Consider the following 19,262-nt stretch of genomic DNA (forward strand, 5'->3'; position numbering starts at 1 on the left):
CGGTTCATGGCCTGTTCAAAACACATGGCGAATGTCTAGGCAATGCCTTCCCATCTTGCAGCATTCGTTGAAGTGCCTGCCTGTCCTGGTAGCATTTGCAGAAGTATCTTTAGTCCAAGTGGGGCTGTGCTTTTAGGGATCAGGTTGGAATATTACTTCTGTGATATAGTGCATATAAGAAAAAAAAAAAAAGATCAGTTGGGTCCTTGACATCATGATTAGCATTGTCAGTCTGGAAACTGAACTCAAAATGTCACCAGGAAGCAAGGACAACTTGTGTGAAGGATCGAGTCAGTCCAGGAAACAAATTGATTTCTTTTCTCAAGGAAAAAAATAAGAGATGAGAAATAAAAGAGTAAAGAATTCAGACACTCTAGAGGAATTTCTAAGCCCAGAAATCACCATGAAAATACTGTTAGTTTTTCTTCCTACCTTTTCCAATGAAATGTTTCGTGAGTGTAGGGAGGTACTTCTCTTTTAGAATTTTATAACTGAAGAGAACTAAAGAAACCTTTATTTTTTTTCAACTTTAAAAAAACTTTAAAGGTAGATAAAATAAGGACTGGAATATGTAAACAACTGTTCCATGGTCAATGGCACGTGCTAAAATCCCGAATGCATATGGGACAAGACAAGGAATTGAAATGAGTGAGATAGAACAGGTGGGAGGTCACAGGGAATGGTGGAAACTGAGGTAAATCAGTGATTGTGTGGCTTGCCCAAAAGGGGCTTCGACTGTAGCTAGCTGTACCAAGCAGGATGTGGGCCCACAGTGAACAGATCCAACTTTTGAAGACAAGAGAAAATCCTGATTTTGAGAATGAAATCCCACAATTTTCAAAAGTTGTCAACAAATTCAGAAATTTCCAACCCACCATACAAGTCAAACAAAACACACCTGAGGTCCACATTGGGCTGGGATCCTGCCAGTTTGTGTTAACTCATGTTAAAGAATCTTCCAGCACTCCACACATTCCCTGACAAAGTAGTTCCTCCCTCACTTCCTGTCTAGAGTTTTCTTAAGCCAGGAACCCTTGGGGTGATCCTTTTCTTAACTCTTCATTCTGAATAAGGACCTTAAGACAATATTTTACTTTTGTTTCCTCCCTACCATTCACCGGTTTGTGCTTGTTCAGCCAGAAATTTCAGAAACCACAGGAAGGTTGTTAAGAACTTAAGAACATCTTAAACTCTCCTCCCAGCATAGTTTTTCATTAAAGAATTTTCTTTTTATAGTAAACTAGAGAGAGGATGTTCAGAGTCCAGGTTCAAGATGCAAAAGTTTTTTTGTTTCTTCTTAGCAGAGTCCAAAAATAGAATTGCAAAAATACAATTTGGTAAATCTTTAATGCCCAAACACTACTCCTTCCCTTAACGAAGGCACCCACTGGAACTGTTTCCCCTCTGCACATAGAACATGACACTGACCAGGAGGCCAATTTCATTTTTTATGTACTGTTGATTCTATTTCTCAATTCTGCTCAAGCACCTTTAATGCAACAACAAGAAAAACAGCAGCACAACACCCAGCTTGATTATAAGTCTTTCTCCTGAATTTCCATGCAAACCTGAGGAATGAGTCAGAGATGAGTCGTAAACCCATGAACTTCAGTTTCAGGTTAAGGCCATCATTTAAGACAAGACAAGTTCTTCAGACTATAATTTTCCTATTCAGTGAACAGATGTGTCTACTTTAAAATACTGATCAATAAGGTCATGAAACAGATATCATCTTTAAGCAAATAATAAAATTCTTGTGCTTCAAACTATTTAGAATAGGAAAATACGTTATAATAAAATAATTGGGGATAGAAATAGAACTGAGTTTTTACCTATTAAAATTTGGTTCACAACTTACACACACACACACACACACACACACACACAAACATAAATACACACATTTCCAAGACACAAGATAGTGAACAGACATTCAGTGAGACCAACCACATCAGTTTGTTTTGTGGCTCTGAGCTTCTTTCACTAGCTGTGTGATTTTGGTTACCTTATTCACTTCTTTTTGTCTTTGTTTCTTATTTGCAAAACATGGGTAATAATAGAACCTCCCTCAGAAAGTCGTTGTGAAGATAAAATAATACAAAACATGTGCTGCTCATAGCATAGTATCTGATGCATAAACAAAAAGCCCATCAATGGTACATATGACAAATGCTACTAATACTTCCACAACTAGTATCCTTATATATACTTTGCTTTCAGTAATTCAATGAGGCAGACAGAATTGTCCAATTCCAGAATTTATACTCTTTCCATCCAAGCCCATGACCAGGGTAGGGATGGCAAAATTCATAACCTGAGTCTACTCTGTGCCTCACATCGAGGTCGAGAAGCAATGTGCCTTGGACACTGTTTATCTCACTAAAGGTGATTGTGTTTGTACTTTTAAGGATTCATCTTGCTCTTTGCATGTGTCCCTCTACAGCACGTATTCTCTATGGAATGACTTCGTGGAGAGATATAGTATCTCTATTTGAGATCATTGAAGTCTCAAGGGAGGAAACACCATTTCTGGAGGAGTTAGATGAATTTTGTAGGCAGCTCTTGCTCTCAAGTTTTGACAAAAGCCATGCATATATAAAGCCAAAAAAATTTTGCCAATATCCGGTTTGATCAGCAAACAGCCCAGGTTAATTCAGCACTTCTTTGTTGGATCCACTTTTTCTCCATAATTTTTCACTCAGACTAGGTACAGCAAAAATGGAAATTAATTAGTCACTTGACCTCCGTTTCATTTCAGTCAGGTAATATGGCACAGTTAGGCATCCAAAATGCTAGATCCAGCATGTCAGGGTTGAGTTCCTGGGTGTACCTCTTTTTTTGGGTTGGGTAACATGGGGTTGGTAAGACAGGGATGCTAGAAATAGTGTCAACTCATAACTTGGTTGGGAGGATTAAATTAATATGTAAAACCATGCCTGGTCCTGAGGACAATTGCATGATATATGAGCTCAATCAATTTGGAGACCTAACAGATTCCCAGTTAAGGACCTTCTCCTAAAAAATGTTCAAGCACATGTATACATACTCACATTCTAATGGTCTTTCAGGGGTTCATAAATCTTTCTGGCCTCTCTCACCGCAGGTTAACATTCTATCTTCCAGAGAATACCCAAAGAAGACTGGAGTGCTGTGTTTTTAAATGAAAACCACTGTAGTTCTTGTTAGGATCCCTTGAACCTTTTCTGAACCATAGCAAGATAAATAGGTATACAGTTATGGTTACAGGGCACTAGCTTGGTTCCTTTTTAAGTGTGATTTGAACGTCCTATTTTGTTTATTAGGAAGGAAGGAATAGGATCTTTCAAGCTGGTGATTCACCATCTGGTTCCTTCAGGAAAAGACAGGGGATGAGTAACTAGAGAGAATTTGCGCCCGGCTAGAGCCTGCTGTGTGTGCCAGGGACATTATGAAGGGAGCCTTCTTTCACCTGAGTCTTCCAAGACTCCTTATGGGAGCTCTGGAAAGGGACCATCTGAATCATTTCTGTGTCTAGACACATCAAAGGGCTCACCAATCCGAGTCAGAAGAACCATCATGGCAGGCCTTCCTCTGAATCACTCAGACCAGAGGCAGGGAGTTGAGGTGAGCAGGTTCATGGGACCTGGTTCACTCGGGCGCAGCAACATTCCTCCCCTGGGAAGGCGAAGTCATGTTGTCTCTTGCCAAAGACAGTCAGGTAAGGAGACACTGTTGATTTTGTCTCTGTGTCTTGGTGCCAGAGCAGACCCAGAAGGGCTTTGAAGACGATGATTAGGCTTAAGCCTTGAAGAGGAATGTGACCGTCATTCTGCAATGTGGGCATTTAATAAATACCTGGGGTATGAATTCAAGGGAACGCTACCATGCAAGATGGGCCACTTGATTAAGACAATTAGTTAAACGAAGTATACAAAAATCTGATGAATAGCAAAGATAAAATAATTGTCTTGGGTTTCTCTTCAGAAACCTAATACAGTTAAAATTTAGACTCCCTCTCTATTTTTCACAAATTTATTTTCTTCAGACCCAAGTTCCTTCATATCTGGAATGTTCTATCACATACCACAACAGATTTAATTTCAACTATAAATCATATTTAGTTTCACACTAAATCATATTTACACACATATACATACACTCATGTGTGCATGCACTAGTTTGATTACCAGTTGATTATAAACATAGTTTTTTGCTTTGTAGATATTGGATTAAACATCTATTACATGTGATTTTTGTGTTTATTTATCATAAATTAACAACTTTTGTTTTCAAGTCTCAACCATTTTTGTAGGCCCTGTGACAATCTAATCCTAATTCAAATAGATAGATAAACTTTAATAGGGTATACATTTTATGGCCTCATCAATAAATCAACTTATTCCTGAGGTTCTTGTAAGGCTAAACAATTTCTAAGGTTTTCAGAGTTTACATTCTTGAGGTTATATGCTTGACTTTATACACTGGATACATTTAGATGGTTCCATTCTGTAACTGGTTGATTGGGTTAGAGTTAGGGTTAGGGTTGGGGTTAGGGCTAGGGCTATGAGTAGCGCTAGTGTTAGGGTTAGGGTTAGGGCTAGGGCTAGATCTAGGGCTAGGTTTAGGGTAACATTTAGGGATAGGCATTGGATTCTACACTGCATTGTTTATTATATATACATATATTATATTGTTTATAATATATATAATGTTTATAATGTATACATTTACAAAGATATACATATTATATATATATTGATGTGTGTGTGTGTTTTAATTATTGCCAAGATGTGTCTAAAAGTCAAAGAAATGTATTCAGAGGAGGAATAAACAAAAAAATGTGTTTGCAGTGGTCCCTACCTGAAGGCAGCCTGGCAGAAGGCTGTGGAGGTAGAGCTCTGAGGAGCATTTGATATGGGCTGCATCACCCCTGGTGGTATGTATATCTTTGTAATGTCTTTCTCAAAGGAGTGTTTTACATATTTTGATCTGTATGAATTATTCTTAAAGGTCAAAGACTCCACTCCTAATTGGACCTAAGTCCCAGGAAAGGCACTCATGACTCCCTGTGTGACTGCTGATTGGGTAATGTTATAAGATAGGAAACTCACGGAGCAGGGACCGTGTCTGCCTTTACTTCCCATATTACCTTCCCTACAGCAAGTACAGCACAAGGCACATAGCAAGTGTTCACTCAATATTCTTACTGGCCACCTTTCTGAAATTAGGCATTAGAATCATTACCTGTGTGACTCTGGAGCCTGACTGCCTGGATCTTGGCTCCAGCTCTGTCACCTGCCTGCTGTATATCTTCAGGTAGGCGACTTCTGCCAGTGCCTTGATTTTCTCTTCTGTAAAGTGGAGATGACAAAATGGTGATAATGTAAAATAGGGAAATCCCTCACAGGGTGGTCGCACTTCCTTTTAATGCACCAGTTTTCTGAATATAGAATACTATTTTGATCGTTGCTGACTTGATACTTTTAATTATTTTTAATTCATTTTGCTTTGCATATTTTTAAAGTTAAAAATGTATTCATTGTAGTTTTAGTTATTTTCTTCTTAATAAATAGTTCAGAAATTTAGATCAAGGTAAGCAGAACACACACACACACACACACACACACATACACACACACACACACACACAAATTGCTGGTAAGATGTGTCAAGCTAAGATTTAACTATTTGTAACCTGCACATCTTTAGTTAGAGGTCACGTTTAATTTTTTTAATGTGAAAATGTATCTTAGTAATATCATTAGCAGCATGGGATTTTGGAAAGATTATGACACTGGAAGAAGAAAGAAGAGATTTGTATTTGAACCAGCACCTTCTAAAATATTGATGTGTGTGTGTGTGTTTTAATTATTGCCAAGATGTGTCTAAAAGTCAAAGAAAAGTACTCAAGGAGAAATAAAAGGAAAAATGTGTTTACAGTGGTCCCTACCTGAAGGCAGCCTGGCAGAAGGCTGTGGAGATAGAGCTCTGAGGAGCATTTTGATAGGGGCTGCATCACCCCTGGTGGTTTGCAGAGCACGTAGCTAAGGTGAATGAGACAATGCATGGAAATTCATTTGGCATATTTCATCCTGTGAACTGATCAGCTTTAGGTCAAGAATGAATTCCTCTCCCCACACAGAATATTAGAGTTGGCCCAGGTGTATAGAAAGAAAAAATGGCAAAAGAATCTTGGTGTTCTGGAGACAGGAATGATGTACTTATATGGGTTTCCTGGGAGCTGGCTATGTATGCAACACATTCCTTACTCGGAGTGTATCAGGCTCTCACCATAATGTTCTGTAATTAATCCAATATGTGCTTAAGAACTAGTACAAGACACTATGACAGTGTTCAACAATTTCCCAGATCATGGCAGATAACAACTGGCTTTGGGGGAAGTGAACTCAATGTTTCTTGTGTGTAGTAGGCTACCATTTGCCTTTTTCAAGAAAAATATTATTTCTGTCAAGTCAGACTCTTTAAAAACATTTAGATGCCTAGGTGGTCTGACACACAAAAGTCTTCAACCTAGTGAGACAAGGTATTTGGTATGGAATTGTTTCTCAAAGTAGTTACTTTGCTTCCCTTCAAATCTTGCCTCCATTTTCTCTGCCACTTCCTGTTGCTCAATTGGATTTTAAAAAACTGATTATTTTTATTAATCTTCCTCAAAATTATCAGCTTGGAAAAAGAAACTATTCCCAAATGTATGATGTTGTGAAATCCAGAATTCAAATCCAGTATCAGTGGAGGGTGTGGCTGATGGGAAATTACTTAATATATCTTGTGACAACGAAGGGATAAGAAGGAATCTTGGCCCCATCCACAGGAGGACGTTGTTTTTTCTTTTTTCTTTTTTTCCTCTGTACATAAAGTTCCTGATGAACGCATTCAGTAATTTTATCACAACCCCTTTTGGGAATGGTGATTCCTGGGCCATGACTGAACTCGGGGTGCTTGTGACTGGGCTACAAACCAAGTGTGTGGAGAAAATATCTCACCAGTACGCCTGGAGACTCTTGGTTTAAGTACTTTGGCAATAAAATGCTCAGCAGGGGAGTTCAACACTGTCTTTTGGTTTCTATATATAGTTCTTTCCCTTTCTTGGCTTGAGTGATGGGTTAGTATGTGGGTTTGTGTATGAAATTCAGAAAGGGGGTCTAAGATTCCACTTAAGCTTCCTGGAGTCCTATATCTAGTTGACACCTTTGGTTTGAGGTCTATTTCACTCCTTTGCTTTATTTCTAAGTGTTTTTTTTTTTATTTTCTCATAAAATATCATTTCTTTCTGTGTAGAGTCCAGTTTTAGAGACTGTAATAGGGGCTTAAAGTTCTTTTGTCTGATGAAATGTTGTGTTTTTACATAAAGAAAAAGGCTAGCTTGGCACTAGTATGCAATGCTGATATCACTCACCTGTCTCTATAGAAAATAGGCATTTGTTCCTTTGCTTCAGATGAGAAACTGAGGTTCTCTGAGCTGTATAACTCATTCAAGGTTCTTTGCTTCCAGGGAGAGATGAGTTCATGTTGAGTACATGATAGGATGTATACTCCCTGGTTAGTGCAATCAACAAATGTATTCTTTCATTCACTTGGGAGATCTTTTTGAAACATGATCTGTGATAAGGACTAGCATTTTGGGAAAAACTGTAATGGACAAGACTCCTGTTCTCTAAAAGCCCTTTGTCCAGTGGGGAGGGCTTTGTCCAAGTAAATGCTGTGAAATAATGGTAAAGAAGGGAGACTACTCCCAATTTTGGGAGTCAAAGAAACCCCATGCAGGGGGTAATGTTTTTTAATTTAGATTAGAAAGTATAGTTTATTTAAAAGTAAATTAGAGAGAGAGAGAGAGAGAAAGATTCACCTCTCCAAGGAGGGGGAGGGGGCTTAAGCCAGGAAGCATAGTGACAGCCATAACTCAAAGAGCACAAGGCCACACCATCTAGCAAGGCAATGGCCAGGGAGTAATTTTTAAAAATTGTGTGTAATTTTAAAAAACTGCTGGACAGTTAAGGGGAGGCCTGAGGGCTCAACAGAAGCTGCACAGGTAAAGAGGGAGAGAACAGGCAGTTCTGGTGGGAAAGAACATCCCAGTGAGAAGAAATCACATGTGTAAAGTCCAGGAAAGAGAACTTTACATCTTTCAAAGTGGATTTTTGGGTTGAATGGTAGGTCTATTTTTAGTGCAAATGACCTTTTTTTTTTTCGGGCTTTGTTAGATCTTCTATTCTGCTCAGCATCTCTCCTGTTTTTACTCCTTCTCTCTTATTTTTCTATTCTTCATCTTCTCTCCTATTCTTCTTCTACTCAGAATTTCTCCAATTCTTGGAGCCTTTCTTAGCCTAACAAAGGTCCTAAATTTTCACTGAAAACATGGAAAGCTCTTTTCTGTCCCCTCCCTTTTTTCAGTGAATAACAGGTGGATTCAGGTAGGATAGTTCCAGTTTTGAAACTTAGAAAATTGCTCAGGACTTCTTCCTCAAGATATGAACATTGGCCTTAATTATCAAAAGGAAACAATATTTTTGGTAGGGTTCTTTTAGGTAAATGTCTACTACCTATATCATGTATTAAGAGAAAAACAAACAAAATTTTAAAACTTCACAACAAACATTTTGAATATGTTTTTCAGGAAATGATTGTCAATATATTTCATCATTTCCTTTGACCATTGCTTTTGTGTTTGCACACAGTGTCCAGTGCTCAGTTTGGTTACACCACTCAGCTGACCCCTGGGACCCATCCTGGGAACTGTGTTTCATGTTAGATGAAATGAAGCTATTCCAATTGTTCTACAAATGATGGAAACATGTGAGTTAGTTAAGCCAGACTCTCATTAAGAATTATCGGTTACTAATCATCCCATCCCCAAATATGATGATGAATCCATTATCGTCCTATAATCATTTTCAAAAGGAGAACTCAAGCCTTGTATCAGAAAGGGGGGAAAGTGTTTCATTTTCAAAACAGGAATTTATTTTCCTGGTTAAAACTGTATTCAACAGTCCTGCAATGTGCTGAGATCTACTCTGAGGAGACAGTGGTTCACAGAGATGTGAAGTTGGGCTTCATATTCTTTGAAGTCTAAAAAACATGCAGTTGGGCATAATATCCAAACTGTTTCCGGGTTTGTCTTTAATGATTAAAAATGCCTGCCTGAGGTGTGTCAACAGCTTGTAAATTCATAATTGGGGTGAGGCTGCTGTGGGTTTAGTTGCCAATAATGTGTTAATATCAGGTTCAGAGTTCCCAATTAAGATGGAACGTAAACAGTGTGTGGCTGCGAATGAACACAAGATCACTCATGTTTTGGTGGAATTTTCTTTGAAGCTTCTGTGGTTCCATGAAACTGGAGAGATGGCTTCCCAAATAATACTGACTTCCCCATGTAGCCACATCCAGAGGACTGAAGAAGTCATGATAAACTCAAGGTGGTTCTTCTGAAGCTCCCCAAGCATTCCTATTTGGGGAGCTTCAGAAGCACCCACCTTGAATTTGTCATGACTTTCCAGTTTCATGGAACCATGGAATAGAGCGTGTAAGAATAGAGAACAGTTTGAGCATGAGATTCCTTCCCATCTCTTTCCCGTCACATCCAAATACTTGTTCATGTGGCTAAAGTGTCATTTCCATTCAGAAGCTAGGAACTGGTGTCGTGGTACTTGGGTTCCTCCCCAGAGCTGAGACATGATTGGCGGGTTGGAATCCTCCAAGACTAAAGGTGTCTCTTTGTTCAGCCTCTTGGTGGTTGTTCTCCCTCAGTTTGTCTAACTGGCATTTCCTTGTCAGGACTTTGTACTGCTTCTGTGAGTGCCAACTCAAGTCATTCTATTTGCTTCTTTTTGTTTGTCTACACATGTGGTACAATTTTTTTTTTTTTTTTTGAGTTGGAGTCACACTCCATCGCCCAGACTGGAATGCAGTGGCACACTCACGACCACCCCAGCATTGACCTGCTGGACTCCAGCGATCCTTCCGCCTCAGCCTTCCAAGTAGTGGAACTACAGGCATGCACTACTACGCCTGGCTACTTTTTAAAAATTTATTGCAGAGATGAGGTCTCGCCAAACTTCCCGGGCTGGTCTCAAATGCATGGGCTCAAGCAATCCACTTGCCTTGGCCTCTCAAAGTGCTGCGATTACAGGCTGAGCCACTAAGCCCGGCCTGCGGTCACTATTTATGATGATTCTACTATGGTGAAAGCACTATTTCAGATGCTGAACATACAGTGAACAAGATAAACAGGGACCCCGTTCTCCTATATTCTCATTGAGGGGATAGACAGATAAGTAGACAAATGAGCAACACAATAATTTTAGACAGTACTTTGGGATAAAAAGAAAAATATAGACTGGTGTTGTAGAGCTTAGTGGGGGCTAGGATAATGGCCACATTAGATGAGACAGTTCTTTCTGACTAAGTGATTTTTATCCTGAGAGCTACAGAATGAGAAGGAGCCAGCCATGGAATGAACTGAAGTGTGTTCTGGATAAAGGAATCTCATCTGCAAAAAGGCCTCAGGTAGTAGTGAGCTTGGCTTATTAAAGGAGCAACAATAACCTCAACAGAATTTGTATGTGGTTCTGCTCTGTGAATAAAAAGGGTAGAGGGCAGAAGATTATGTCAGAATATTAGGAGCTGGTTATATAGGCTGTGGTGGGAAGTTGAAATTTTATTTGATCATACCCACCCAACTGCTTTATCACACCTAGTATCTCCTCATTTCCTTTATCTATCTCAGGAACCATGGCTCATCATTATAATCACTCCCCTTGAGAGCACCCTGTCCTTTTGTATTAGTTATCTTTTGTTGCATAAGAAATCAAACAAGAAACTTAATGGTTTAAAACAAGAAGAATTTGTTATCTCACATGGTATTTATAGATCAAGAATCCAGGCTGCTTTGTGAGATTATAGTCAAACACTAGCCAGTGCTGTAGTTATCTGAAGACCTGACTGGGGCAGGAGCATTCACTTCCATATTGACTCATTCATATGCCTGGTAAGTTAGTCCCGGTCCTTGTTGTGGGCAGGAGGTCTCAGTTCCTTGTCATGTTGACCTCTCTGTAGGACTTCTTGAGTGTCTTATGACATGGTGGCTGACTTTGCCCAGAAAGAGTGGTCCAAGAAAACGCAAAGTGAAAGTCATTATATCTTTTATGATCTAGCCTTGGAAGTCATACAACTTTGCTTTTATAATATCTATTGGCCACAAATGCACTCAGTGTGGGAGAGGAGGGGACCATATAAGAGCATGAGTACCAGAAGACAAGAACCATGGCAGGTAATCTTGGAGACTAGTTAACACACCCTACTGCCCTCCTTTGTTTAAACTTTGAAAAACCCCAGCCCTGGGAAATCTATAGTTTTGCACTTACACCCAACTGATGGAAAAGCATGCCAACATGCTGACTGGTCTTATTTTAAATGCATGATCACAAATGGGACCTTAGTGCTATCTGACTATCCTTCTACCTCTTCCTAGCCAATTTACTCTTTTTTATAGCTTCATCTCTTCCATTCCTCTTCCTAATTCTTGGCCAAAGGCCTTGCTTTTGATAAAGTAGATGCTGTCAAAAGAACAATTCTACATAGTACCTCCATCAACAAATTACCAACCCAGCTGTACCCATTTACTCTGCTTTCCCACCTGCCACTTCAGATGGCCAGCTTTTGCTTTTATACATGTGTGTTAGTTTTCTAGGGCTGCCACAAAAGGTACCAAAGACTGGGTGACTTAGAACAACAGAACTGTACTGTTGCACAGTTCTGGAGGCTACAAGTCCAAAATCAAGATGTTGGCAGGGCTATACTCCCTCTAAATATGCTTGGACAGGATCTGTATCAGGTTTCTTTTCTAGTTTGGCCTTTGGCATTTTTTGTCTTACAGATGGCCATTTTTCCTGTGCTCATCACATTGCCTGTCCCTGTGTCCAAATTTCCCCTTTTATAAGGACATCAGTTGTATTAGATTAGGGCTGACACTAATGGTCTCATTTTAACTTGATGGCATCTATAAAGACCTTATTTCCAAATAAGTTCACATTCTAAGAAATTGGAAGTTAGGACTCCAACATGTTCATTTTTTTCCTCCGCAGGGATAAGGGACACAATTTAACCCCAAATCTGAAGTCAGTTCTCCATTTGTGAGCTAAATCCCATCCCCTTCTGCCAGTTCAAATGCATCTTTCAGCAATTGTACCCTCTTTCTCCTGCATCAATTATTTTCTTTCTGTTGACCATCCCTGTCAATATACAAACTAACTCTAATAAACTTCATCATAAAAATGAACCAACCAATCAAACCAACCAAAAACCTGTTGATCCCACTTCTCTGCTCTTCTCTACAGGAAAACTTAACAGAGTTGTCTTTACTCCATGGCTCCACCTCCTCTTTTCCATCTCTTTTAAGCTCACTTCAATAAGACTTTAACCTTCAACTTCATCAGCATCTCTGTGGTTATAGTCAGACGCACTCTCCATATTACCAAATCCAGTGGGCAGTTCTCAAGTCTTGACCTGTCAACATCTTAACATCATTTGACACAGTAGATCATTCCTTTTTAAAAAAGCATTATTATTATTTTTTAGAGACAGGGTCTTGCTTCTTGCTTTGTTGCCCAGGCTGGTCTTGAACTCCTGGCCTCAGGTGATCCTCTCACCTTGGCCTCCCAAAGTTCTTGGATTATAGGGGTGAGCCACTGTGCCCAGCACTCCTCTTTTTTTGAAACCATTCCTTATGCCCTAAACCAAGGGTTCCCAATGTTTTTGGCATCATAGACCAGTTTCGTGGAGGACAATTTTTCTTTTCTTTTTTTTTTTTGTTTGGATTGGAGTCTCACTCTGTCGCCCAGACTGCAGTGCAGTGGCCGTTCCCGGCCACTGCAGCCTCGACCTGCTGGGCTCCGGCAATCCTTCTGCCTCAGCTTTCCAAGTAGCTGGAACTACAGGCGTGCGCTACCACGCCCAGCTAATTTTTTATTTATTGTAGAGATGAGGTCTCACCAAGTTGCTCAGGCGGGTCTCGAACCCTCAGGCTCAGGCAATCCACTTACCTCAGCCTCCCAAGGCGTGGGATTACAGGCTGAGACACCGAGCCCGGCTGAGGACAATTTTTCTAAGAGGAGGTGGTGATGTGCAGTCAAACCACATTGCTAATGTCAATCTGCAGTTACAGAGCTCCCAGTGCTAGTATCATTGCTTCAGATCCACTTCAGATCATCAGGCATTAGATTCTCATAAGGAGCGCAACTTAGATCCCTTGCATGCACTGTTCATAATACGGTTCCCCCTCCTATGAGAATCTAATGACACTGCTGATCTGACAGAACATGGAGCTCTGTTTGCCCACTGCTCACCTCCTGCTGTGTGCCCAGTTTCTAACAGGCTGCGGTGTGGGGTTTGGGAACTCCTGCCCTAAACCAACCTCTCGATCGTCTTTCAAGTACACCTTTTTCTCTTACTGTCATCCCCATCTTGGAAAATGGCAAATCCATGATCTCAGTTGCTCAGACCAAACCAGACATCATCCTTGATGATCTGTCTCTTTCTCTCATATATCACCTGCAAAGTATCAGTAAATCCTGCTTGCTCTACTTTTCAAATACATCCCAAATTTTACCACTATCTTCCTCAATGTCAGTGTGGAACAAGCCTTGATCTGCCCATGCCTGGATTATTATAATCACCTCCCAGTTAGCCTCCGTGTCTCTAGTCTTGCCCTCCTGTAGTCCACTCTGGACACAGCAACCAGAGCAGGTACTCAAAACCTTCCAGTAGCTTCTCAATCATGTAAAATGCCACCTCATTTGGTGGCCTACACAGCTCCATCTAAGCTCACTCTTGGCTGCCTCTGACAATCTCCTACCACTTGTTACTATTTTCCCTCCACTCTAGTCACTTGGGTCCTCTGGCTCCTTCTTTATTGTGCCAAGCATGCTTCTTGCCTCAGAGCCTTTGCACTCACTGTTCCTTTGATCAGGAATGCTTTTCCTCTACATATCCACATGGCTTGCTCCCTCATTTCGTTCAGGTCACTGCCCAAATGTCTCCTTGTCTGAGTAGACTTCTCATCCAATTCAATCAAAATAGCAATCCCTGTTCTCCAGTCTTTTCCATTTTCTTACCTGTTGCCTTTTTCTTCATAATGTTGGCATGGCTGGACACATTATACTGATTTGTTTTTCTCTCTCACCCTCTTAGAACATAACCTTCATGAAGGCAGTGGCTTTGTTTGCTGAAGAACACTTAGCCCCTAGGGTGGTATATACTACATAGTAAGTTGTTAAGTAACTATTTCTTATATAAATAAATCTGTTGCATCCCTTTTTCTCTCATTTTATTTCAGTTTTTACTTGTTTCTTTCCTATCCATTTTTTCTTTTTCTCTTTTTTTCTTTTCATACTCCACTTCCCCCTTCATTTTTGCTTCATTTGCAGATTGATCATAGAAAAACAAGCCGGGCTTGGTGGCTCAGCCTGTAATCCCGCGCCTTTGGGAGGCTGAGGTGAGTGGATTGCCTGAGCCCATGGGTTCGAGACCCGCCTGGGCAGGTGAGACCTCATCTCTACAATAAATCAAAAAATCAGCCGGGCATGGTAGCGCATGCCTGTATTCCGGTTACTCGGAAGGCTGAGGAGGAAGGATCGCCGGAGCCCAGCAGGCAAGGCTGCGGTGGCCAGGAGCAGCCACTGCACTCCAGTCTGGGTGACAGAGTGAGACTCCAACTCAAAAAAAAAAAGAAAAACAGATTGATGCAAAGACCTTCAAAAAAGAAGATTCAATATAATCCTTAATATTAATACAAATATTGATCAGAACCACCCATAATTTGCATTTCAAAATAAAGACCAGCTGACATTTATAGCTAATTGCAAAACAAACAAAAAAATCAGATTAATGTAGTGTTGAATTGTTTTAACCAGAATTTCTAAGACGGCCGTAGCTTTTCAAATAAATTAATATAAAAAGGGAGGTTCTGAAAATTTCCCAATGCCTACAACAGAAAGTAAATGCTCATAATACACTTTTTAGTAAGGAAATACAATTTATTTTATTATTTTTTTCCTCTACTTTTGACCTCTGCTTCTTTCTTCTCTTTCTTTTTACTATTTTTTTTGGGGGGGATCAATATTTTGAAATTAGTTCAAATTTCCTTCCCAATAAGGCTTTATTAAGACTTATTTGCAAAATAAAAGACCTACAGAAGCAGGCAAGAAATATAATTAAGTGGAGTGGGCTTGATGTCAATTTTAAAAAAGTCTGTAGAGAAGGGAACCCTAGTGTAAATAACTGTAGTAGAAGGGATCATCGTGGCAATGTCTGTAGTGGAGGGAACTGTCATGGCAATGTCTAAAGTGGCAAACTGGAAACACCTGCTCTGTGCAAAAGAAATACTGTGAAGGCCAAACAAACACAGGTGCAGTGCAAATTGAGCTGGAATTTTTTGACTTCTGTATTATGGAAATATTCAAACAAACTAGTAGCTGATAGTTCTTGCATTCCCAGTAGCTAACTGTTTTGAGTACATGGAGTCAAGGTTAAGAAACCAATATTCGAGTAGAAAAATTCAGACGGCAGAAAAAAAATCCACGTGGTGAATATACAAAGTTGTGTGCTTGGATATATGTGTGTGTGTATATTCTAAATAACAGTTATAATTGTTATGCAGTTGAATATTTTGTCTGGAAACATAACTACCACATACAAAATGTAATGAGATGATTCACAAAGATGGTCATAGATAGTCTCATCCTTGGGGACAAACATGGTTAGGGGCTTCTCTGCAAATAATAAACATTGAAAGGAGAAGTCTAGTGTTGACACCAGAGTCAGATTTCTAGAGACCCAAACCATCTTAGACGTGAGATCATTTTGTTAGCTGGTTTTGCTACCCATCCACTTGGTGGTAAGTTACTGAGGATGTCCCTGGGGAAACCACAGAGGAAACCAGGAATAGGTTTTCTTCTATTTCATACAGAGGGTTACTGCTTTGTCCATCCCTGAAACCCATGTGGATTGGAGCTGCTCCCTCACTCTGCACCATTCTGTGGTGACAGACATGTAATCCCCTCAACATGTCTCTTAGTTCAGTCAGGCTCTTAGAACAAAATACCGTAGACTGCATAATGTATAAACAGAAAGCTATTGTTTACAATTTAGGAGGCTGGGAAGTCCAAGGTCAAGGCACCAAGAAATCCAATGTGGTGAGGTGTGGGGGTCCAGCCTCTGCTGATCAGGGCCTGAGCTGGGGGAAAGGGAATGAGAAAAGAAAGAGACAGAGAAACAGCGGGATTGGGAGGATTCCTTCTCAGATAGCAAGGAGTGAGAGAGAGCAAATTTATTTTACTGCATGCCTCTTATATAGGATAAAAATCTCACAATTGAAGGCGAAACCATACACACAGGATATGTTAATGTCTGAGTTAAATCACACAAGCAGGGTAAGTATCAATGACTAAACTATGCATATCTTAACATCTATGCTAGGCAGGGCAATCACTTAGGATGAGCAGGTGCTGGGCCAGACTTAGTGCCCTTGGCTATCGATAGAAATGCAACCAAAAGGCCAGGCGAGAAAAAGGAAATGTAGGCTTAGTTCCTTGAACATAAAACAAAGAACACAAGGACTCTGTCAGCCTGTGCTCTTGGTTTCCTTCAGTGAGGGCTCAAGGGTTCATTCCCTGCTTCAAAGATGGTGCCTTTTTGTGTGTTCCCACATGGTGGTCAGGGCAAGAGTGTTCCGTCGAGCTAAGAATACATTCCCATTCACGAGGGTGGATTTCTCGTGACTTAATGACTTCCAAAGGTTCCGCCTCTTAATACGATTACATTTGGGGATTAGGTTCCAACATATGAATTTTAAGGGGACATCAGCATTCAGACCATGCACCTCAGAACTGTACGCGTTGAGGATGTGGTTTCCATATACAGGGTTTCCTTTAACACAGTCCCATTTAAAGTGAGGACTGCTTACATTAGTAAATCAAGGCAGCTTGTCTTTTCATACCTGTGAGCACTGAACTCAAACTTATCTGTGAGAGGACAATAATAGACTTAGGTTAAGAGCACGCTATTGAGAGACCCAAGAAACCAAGAAACTTAAAAAGCCATACTTTCTGTAAAAGTAGTGTTTAGTTCACTATATTTCATATATCCCTACCTCATGTTTACTATATATTTTTTGTATTCCTACCTCATGTTCATTGTACTTTATGAAATCTTAGTACTTTAAATCCTACCTCAGACCCCGTAGAATCTGTCGGGTGCCGGGTAGTGACTGATTGTGTGGTTATATAAAATGTCTTAAGTGGTGTTTGTATTTAGAACTCTTAGGTTAAGCATTGTCAGTCCTAATTGCCTTACTGACTTCTGCTTTTACAACGGGATGTAAATGTTAAAGCGATAAGCCCCTTTCAGACATTCCTTTCCTATCACAGTAGACTCTGAGGCGCTAGCTGCTCTCTAGGTGGGCTTTATATTGATTTAAACCACCTGCTTCCATGCCAGTGTTAATTTACACGCAGTGGCTATGTAAACCTGAAGGGATCAAAGACTTTTACAAAAACCACCTTGCTATAAGACGTTTGTGATATTTTATAAATTCCCAGAATTAGTACTATATGAATTTCTACCCCACATTCACTGTATGTGTTTGCAGCATTCATATTTAAAACTTTGTTAAGTTTGGCTTTTGTTGTCCCATAATGACCATGTTATGCTATGTAAATGTTAAGCAAACAAGCTTTCCTAAGCATACCTTGGGGTGGATCAGCAAACTTAAAGGGCTAATGTAACCCTTTACCTGCCTGCTCAGGTTACTTTATACGCAGTGACTGTATTGACCTAACTTATCTGACATTCCACTCTGCCTGTTAAGTGGGTTTCTGTCAATCACGGGCAGTCAGGTTACAGCCACGAAAGGCACCAACCAATACCAAGTGTTCCCCTACCCATTAGGAGAAATTACCCAATCATGTAAAATCAAGTTTAAAGTTCTTCCCCCTCCCTCTGTAATTGTGCATAAAAACTGCTTGCCATTGTGAATCGGGGCTCTGGTCCCTGAAGCCTCTACGGGCTTCATGCGTGAGCCCAGACTCGAGCCTGAATAAAGACCCTCGTGTGTTTGCATCGGAGCTGGCTCTTTGTGGTCTCTCTCTCTCTCTCTCTGATTAGAGTCTCGGGTTTAACATTTGGAGGCCCCAGCGAGATTTTCAGAGACCTCCTAGACTCCAGCCCGAAGGGTCTTAGCCAGTGGGTAAGTGCACGCGCGCTTCTGGTAGCATATTGATATCCATTTTATAAGGCCACAATAAGGTTAAGCGGACACACTCTAGGACCGCTGGCCAGAGGTCTTGGGAGACGTCTCTCGATCTCAGAGGGAGCCTAGGCGCTGGAAAGTGCGGGCTCAGAGGGGGTCCGGGCGCAAGAGGTGCAGACCCAGACTAAGTTTAGTTCAGCTCCCGGTCGCATTGGCAGGCCAGTCAGGAGCGGGGGTCGTCTGGTATGCCCGATTTTTCGGGCACTCACCAGGCCCCCATTCAGAGGATAGCGCTGTCCTCATATCTGAAGGTAGCCCAGCATGGAAGGTGGGACTTGCCTTCAGATCGGCTTTGTCTTTGTCTCTACGGCCGTAGAAAAATGTATTTCTATGTTAGTAGTGTCCTTTTGTCTGCTGTCTTCGTGTGTGTTTTGCTGTGGACGGAAAACATGGGACAGAAACTAACCTCTCTCTCTCTCTCTCTCTCTCTCTGATTAGAGTCTCGGGTTTAACAATCTGGTGTCTACTTATTTGTTTGTTTTTTTGTTCGAGTTGGAGTCTCACTCTGTCACCTAGGCTGGAGTACAGTAACCTGATGACGGCTCACCACATCCTCAACTTCCTGGGCTTAGACAATCCTTCTGCCTCAGCCTCCCAAGTAGCTGGGACTATTTTGTAGAGACAGGCCTCATTCTGTTGCCCTGGCTGGTCTCAAACACCTGGGCTCAAGCGGTCCTCTTGCCTCAGCCTCCTCAAGTACTGGGATTGCAGGCGTGAGCCACTGTGCCTGGTTCATAATGTCTACTATTTTGATCTTTCAGATATTTGTTTGGGGACATAAATCATCATCTTGGTTGTGAGTCCATGCTCTGAAGTAAAAAAGAATACTGAGTTCAAAGGCCAGGCCTACCTTTTATTAATGTGTGACCTGTGGCACATTCCTTAATCTCTCCCAGCTTTTGCCTCCTCATCTGAAAAACAGAGATACTCCTACCTCACAGCTCATGAGTGTTGTGAAGAT

Source organism: Carlito syrichta, unplaced genomic scaffold (assembly GCF_000164805.1).
Source record: "Carlito syrichta isolate Samal-C Ts95f unplaced genomic scaffold, Tarsius_syrichta-2.0.1 Scaffold97001, whole genome shotgun sequence".
In the NCBI taxonomy this organism is placed as follows: Eukaryota; Metazoa; Chordata; class Mammalia; order Primates; family Tarsiidae; genus Carlito; species Carlito syrichta.